General features: G+C 37.6%; 1 long non-coding RNA gene across 1 annotated transcript in view; it reads left to right on the forward strand.

The window, feature by feature from the left end:
• The first annotated feature begins 1813 nt into the window (after positions 1 to 1813).
• LOC112549733 overlaps positions 1814 to 6332 on the forward strand; it is a 19616-nt gene continuing 15097 nt past the window's right edge. The window contains exons 1-2 of the long non-coding RNA XR_003093234.1: positions 1814 to 2096; positions 4421 to 4565. This is a non-coding gene — a long non-coding RNA (uncharacterized LOC112549733). The remainder of the gene's footprint in view (positions 2097 to 4420; positions 4566 to 6332) is intronic.

The following is a 6332-nucleotide window of genomic DNA, read 5'->3' on the forward strand; positions in this document are numbered from 1 at the left end:
CTGCTGTCCTAGCAGCTGATTTTTGACATTGGGATCAGTGCTGTTCTGGTCCCAATGCTAACTCCTGCCCCTTGTCACATTCACATGGGGGACACCTTGTAAATGAACCACAAAGATGTTCCACATATTTTATGAAATAACTTTGTGGCTGGCTTGCCAATTCATGATGCCATTTGTTGACTGTAGCACTGTTTATTGTGTGATCAAGGCATTAATTGTACCATGACTGTAATGTGTGCCAGGGGCTTCCTATTTGAAGGTTTATTTTTACCTTGTTTGAGAAATTGTGATGCTGCATATAGAGTATGTGTCTCTCTCTCTCTCTCTGCCTTTATTTAAATTACAAAAAACAGACTCTAGCAATATAGTTGTACTGGAGGGATTAAGTTCTTCCTGTGTGTTATGAAAAATATGGCTGTGCAAATATTCTCAACCATCTTTTGGTACATTTAGGCTGCTTGCAGACTTTAAAAAAATAACAAAAAAAAAGGCACTTGAAACTCAGCCCATTCCTGTGCCAAGCCCTGCACATGCCCAGAAGAGGCAGTGCCTTAGTTGCACCTGGTTTGCCCAACATCTGTAAAGATCGGGCAAGTTAGTAGGGTCTTTTTGATGCTTTCATCTAATAGTTGATTGAAGTGCCCAATCTATACAGACGCTGCAGTGTCACATTGAAGTAATCTTCTTCCAATAAAGTGCCTTGTTTTTTGTTGTTTTTTTTAAACATCTGCAAGCAGCCTTAAAGTCTAAAGTTAATTTTTTAAATAATCACTGTAAACCAATTTCACTAGACAGGATTGTTCCTTTAAAATATGTTTTTGCTAAGATTACTAGTAGCATGATTATTGAGATCTTATTTTTATTTATAAATTCTAAAATCATGGGCTTAGTTTTATATCTCACCAGACAGAAACTTCAGCCGTCACATTTGGCAATAAAATGATGCCTGAAGGATTATTTTTATTCTTTAACATCCACTCTGCCATAGGCTTTTGCAATCCCTTTTCCAGCTAGCTAGAGAGGGGAAACATTCAGGATGTTTTAAAACAACATCCGAACGTACCAATCTAATATCTGTGTCAGTTCTGACCAGTATCAGGCTATCAAACTACAATTGCTTTCTTGCTCTATACTGAGGAGGTTGCAAACTGATATATTTATCTAGTTACAGGGTTTCTCAATGAGTTAATTTCGGTTGCTAATATTTTATAATGTGCTATGTATATTCATTATATTTTAAGAAAGTTTAGGTTCTATTTTTTTTGGTTCCTTTCTCTTCTGAAAAAGTAAGTTTTGGTATAAAAACCTTAGACTGAGTAACTTTTTTATTTTGATCAATTTAATACTTTTCTCGAAATAATCTTGCAGTTTAGTTTTTATCTTAAGCCCTGAGCTGCTTTCTCACTTAAAGAGAACTTCAGCAGCAGTTTCTCTTATTATATGAGTGTATTTAAACTTCAGGTAACTTACATGGTTCTTTTTTCTTTAGCTGTACCTAAAAACAAAAGTCAAGTTATACAGTATTGCCATTTACCCAATATTGGAAAAATATATCTCCCTTTTTGTTTCAAATTTATTTTTATTGTTTCTGAAATGGCGTTGATTTAAGGTAGCACAATTATACGTTGCATCTGAAAACACATACTTTACCTGGGTTGGTTATGGTCACGTGAGCATATGTGTTTACTAGTGATCTAAGTGCTCCACCTGCCTTTCAGTTTGTTTACCAGGAAATCAAGATGTGTAAACTGCAGGAAGTACTATTTGACCCTCTCCGACAGTATCTCATTACAATAATTGCTAATCTCTGAATAAGACAGCCATGTTTTGTGAGTAACAGAGAGAGAGGGTTTGTGTTAGATTTTAGATGCTTCCACAAATATAGCACTGTAAATGCTTGCTTGGATTATGTTTCCATGATAGCTTTTGATTACAGACATCTGGTGACCTTTGGGGTCAGCAGACGGGGGCACAATAGTATGTGTTCTTTCATTCTTCTTTAACTGAAAAAATATCCCGGCTTGTTGTTTTGGAGTGCTGTCACTGCTCTGTAGCGAAAGGATAATGGCTACTTCCTGATTAAACCACTATCCACAGTAAGCTCTTAATATTATATCTCTCATCTCCTCTAAAAGGCAAGAGTATTCAGTGCTTTTCTTCTCTGTTTCTTTTCCAAGGGATTTTTTTATCAGTTTTAAATGTTTTCATAAATATGCATTGAAGTAAAAGCCTGTAGTTAAAGGAGTAACTTCTCAGTTATTTTAATTTCCAAAATAATATTTTTTTTGTTAAAGAAAGGAAGTTGCCTAGTCTTTTAATACTTATTTGAAAAATGTTTAAATACAGACTTGACTGACTTGCGTTAGATGTTAAGTATTTTAATATTTTAAAATCTATTTAGCTATTGGTCATATAATCAGTGTTTAACCTGATGGACAACTTAAATAAATATTCAGATAAGAAAACCCCCGAGATATAAACAATGAAAATAAAATAGTCTTCAATAATATTAGGCACTGGTAATTTGTAGTTTTACCATTTTATACTGTCTACAGAACTGTTTTATATTTACCATTAATTGCTCAGCATTGAAATAAAATACAATCTGGAATATTTTGTTAGATTTATTTTGTATATTAGAGATGTAGCTCTCTCTTTCTGTACTTATAAGCGTTTAACTTTAGTTATTTTTTTCCTTGAGCCACTGTACATCTTGAACCTTTTGCTGGGGTGCAAACAGATGCAACTCTTGTCTTTTTGTGTTTCAGTCCACTTTTATATGGCCTTTAATCATTATTTTGAGGCATCATTTAGGCATTTAATACTAAAAAACGATGAGTTCCAAGAGACTGAGGTTCAGATTTAATTTCTGTTATGTAAATCCAAAATAACACCACCAAAGTTGATAGTCATGCTAGTGTAATGGAAACAACATGTGGCACAGAGTACTGTATACCAAGATAAAGTTACTGAGCTCTGTACTAAATTAATATTAATGATTTTTCTCAACTATTTCAGGTAAACATAGTTAGTTACCAAAACAGTCTGTTTCAGCTCCAAAAAGTAAGTGTGAGGATATCATAACAATATTGCGGTCCTGATACAGAGATCTGCCCCCTTCTTGCTCTTTCACCCTGGCATCAACTCTGTGCCAGGCTGTCAGAAATACACACTTTTTAAATGAAATGTATATGTGTCTCTTTTAAAGTGCTGATATGTAATAAGAACTTATAAAGAATTCCATATTAAAATACCCACAAAAGAGGTTTCCAATAACATTATTTGACAAATAATTAATGGAATCCTCTTCTGTAAGCCTGATTATTTTTTTCTGATTTGTGCTTTTTAAATTAAACTGATATTAAGGCTGTCCATGTTGTTAAAAAATAGAAAATCCCTCCTTGAATGGGTGTACTTAGCACTCTTAACCAATTAGGCCAAGGATTCGGTGGGAAAATTTGTTGGCAGTCATTCCACAGTAACTCTTAGAACATGTTGAAAGAACTAGATTGCCATTAGACTGTTAAAATGGTATCCTTTGGTAACGGATACTGAGGCAGTCTGAGTAAGCTTTATGTACAATGCCCATGCATTACCTGGCTTTTTGGAAGACATGTTGTTTAACCCATTAATAAAACAGTAGTGATGATGTTTGTCTACCTTTTCAGAGTTCTGTGAGGTCATCTGAAGTGAAGCCCCATGTAAAGCCAGGTGGCCTTGCTGTTATTTCAGTAAATTTAAAAAACTTTGCCAAAACGATAAACTTACTTTAAAGTAAGTTCTGCTGTTTCTTACGTAGTCATATTTCACTAGTCTAGAAAAAGCTTTGTTAAACATGTGCCTGTTAAGAGCTTTGAATCTGGATAAAAGTTCTAAAGCATGTTTTGTACTTGATGCATATGAATAGTTTGCTTCCTTTCTAATCAGCAGGTGCAGAAAGAAAACTAACAGACCTTTCAAGTGAAGTTTTATCTGCCTTTCACCCTCCTTTTCTGCATATGTAAATAATATTGTAATAAATGTAAGATTTGCATCTGTTTAAGATTGGAAGAATAGTATCATACTCTTCTTTTTATGTGTGTATGTATTAAATACTTTTTGTCCTCAGCAGTGGCAGTAGCTATTGTTGCTTCATATGAATTACCATGTAGTTAGGTATGGATTTGTTTGTTTCAGAAAATGGCAAACCCGATGGGAAGGCAGGAAAAGGGGATTTTTGCAGGTTGATAGATGGAATCTTACAGGCAAGGTCTATAAAAGATTAATTTGAGATTATAAGGGCTTGGGGACAAGAACCATCTCTTTGCTATGTGTTTGCACATTACCTGTTCCATTCGGGTCCTGGCCCATGACAGGGGCTCCTTTGCACTATCTCCAAACAAATAATAAAAGAAGATCTTGTCATTTATTTTCCTCTCAGATTTTCCAGTGAAACAGCCCTTCAGTATCCTTATATGAAGAGACTCAGAACTCTGGGCTCCATGCACACAAGCTGGACCGAGCAGTTTGTGTTGTGAACTAGGTGGGTGGTGGAAATATGCCCGCCCACAACTTTTGGATAGTTGGTAGGACAGTTTTATTCACTTTTTGTTAGGCAGTGGTTTTCAACCTTTTCAGATTCAAGCTACCCCTTGTTAGACTCAAGGCAACCGTCAGAAAATGGCAGCTGCTTGTTTTCACTGTTTTGTTTTGTTTTGGGGTTTTTTTGTTTTCCTACAAAAATAATAGAGCAATCATTTTGTTGGAAAGAATTCAGAAACTGCAGCAGGTTACAATATTTTTGATACTATGGATTCCTATTTGAAAACTCTGGGTTTATCTTGGGAATTATATACGTTTTTGCACACCTAACAGTGCTAATATTATACAGCACCCTGTGGCACCCTTACAAGGATCTCATAGCATGCCAGGGTGCTGCAGCAACCTACAATGGTGCCAGATCCTTTTATGTATGCTGCAAGGTGTGAGGGAGGTAATTGGATAAGTGCAGGCTCTGCTTTGTCCCTGCCTGGCCCTGCTGTGAGGAGGTAAGCACTTGTAAATTGGGTTCCACTCAACTGACAAAAGTTATGGAGGGATGCCTTGTGTCCAATGAAAGGTGCCTTCAGTTCAAAAAAGATTGAGAACCACTGTACTAGACCATGTGATGACTGATTTAGTGGCCACATTGTAACTTACCACCTGTGTACTTCCCCCCCAGTTCAGCTCTCTGGTAAGAAAGTATAAATCCACTGACTCTGTTGGAGTGGCTCTTAATGCCAGTGATGATTTGACTCTTACGAACATTTCAAGTCCTGGTAAAGAAAACATGAAGTACTGAAATCTTGATATGGCAGAATACTGTCTTCCAACGTTGGTCTAGATACACTACCTGATGACTATTCAAATATACATTTACCTAAATCTTCCTACTGAACAAGAGGGGAAGCAGAGAATGAAACTACGCAGGTCATAGAATCATAGAAAATTAGGGTTGGAAGGGACCTCAGGAGGCCATCTAGTCCAACCCCCTGCTCAAAACAGGACCACTCCCCATTAGAGCATCCCAGCCAAAGCTTTGTCTGGCTGAGTTTTAAAAGCCTCCAAAGATGGAGAGTTCACAACCTTTCTGGGTAACCTGCTCCAATATTTCACTACCCTCCTAGTGACAGAGTTCTTCCTAATATCTAACATAAACTTCCCTTGCTGCAACTGGAGACTCTTGCTCCGTGTTTTGTCATCTCTGAGAACAGTCTAGCTCCATCTTCCTTCAAACCCGACTTCAGGTAGTTGGAGGCTGCCATTAAATCCCCTCTCAGTCTTCTCTTCTCTAGACTAAATAAGCCCAGTTCCCTCAGCCTCTTCTCAGAAGTCACATGCCCCAGGCCCCTCACCATTTTCATTGCTCTCGGCTAGACTCTGTTCAATTTGTCCACATCTTTTCTGTAGTGGGGGGCTCAAAACTGAACACAGTACGCCAGATGTGGCCTCACCAGTGCTGAATAGAGGGGAAGAATCAACTTCCCTTGACCTGCTGGCAACACTCCTACCAATGCAACCCAGTATGCCATTAGCCTTCTTGGTAACAAGGGCACACTGCTGGCTCATACTTAGCTTATTGTCCACTGTAAATCCCCGGTCCTTTCCAGCAGGACAAATTATGCTGAGGGGAAACCAGCACGGGTTTGTAGCAGGCAGATCATGCCTGACTAATCTAGTTTTTTTTTTTTATGACCAGGTTACGAAACGCCTGGACACAGGAGTAGGGGTGGATGTCATATACTTAGACTTCAGGAAGGCCTTCGATACGGTATCCCACCCCATACTGGTGAACAAGTTAAGAGGCTGTGACT

The sequence above is a fragment of the Alligator sinensis genome, unplaced genomic scaffold (assembly GCF_000455745.1).
Source record: "Alligator sinensis unplaced genomic scaffold, ASM45574v1 scaffold389_1, whole genome shotgun sequence".
Lineage (NCBI taxonomy): Eukaryota > Metazoa > Chordata > Crocodylia > Alligatoridae > Alligator > Alligator sinensis.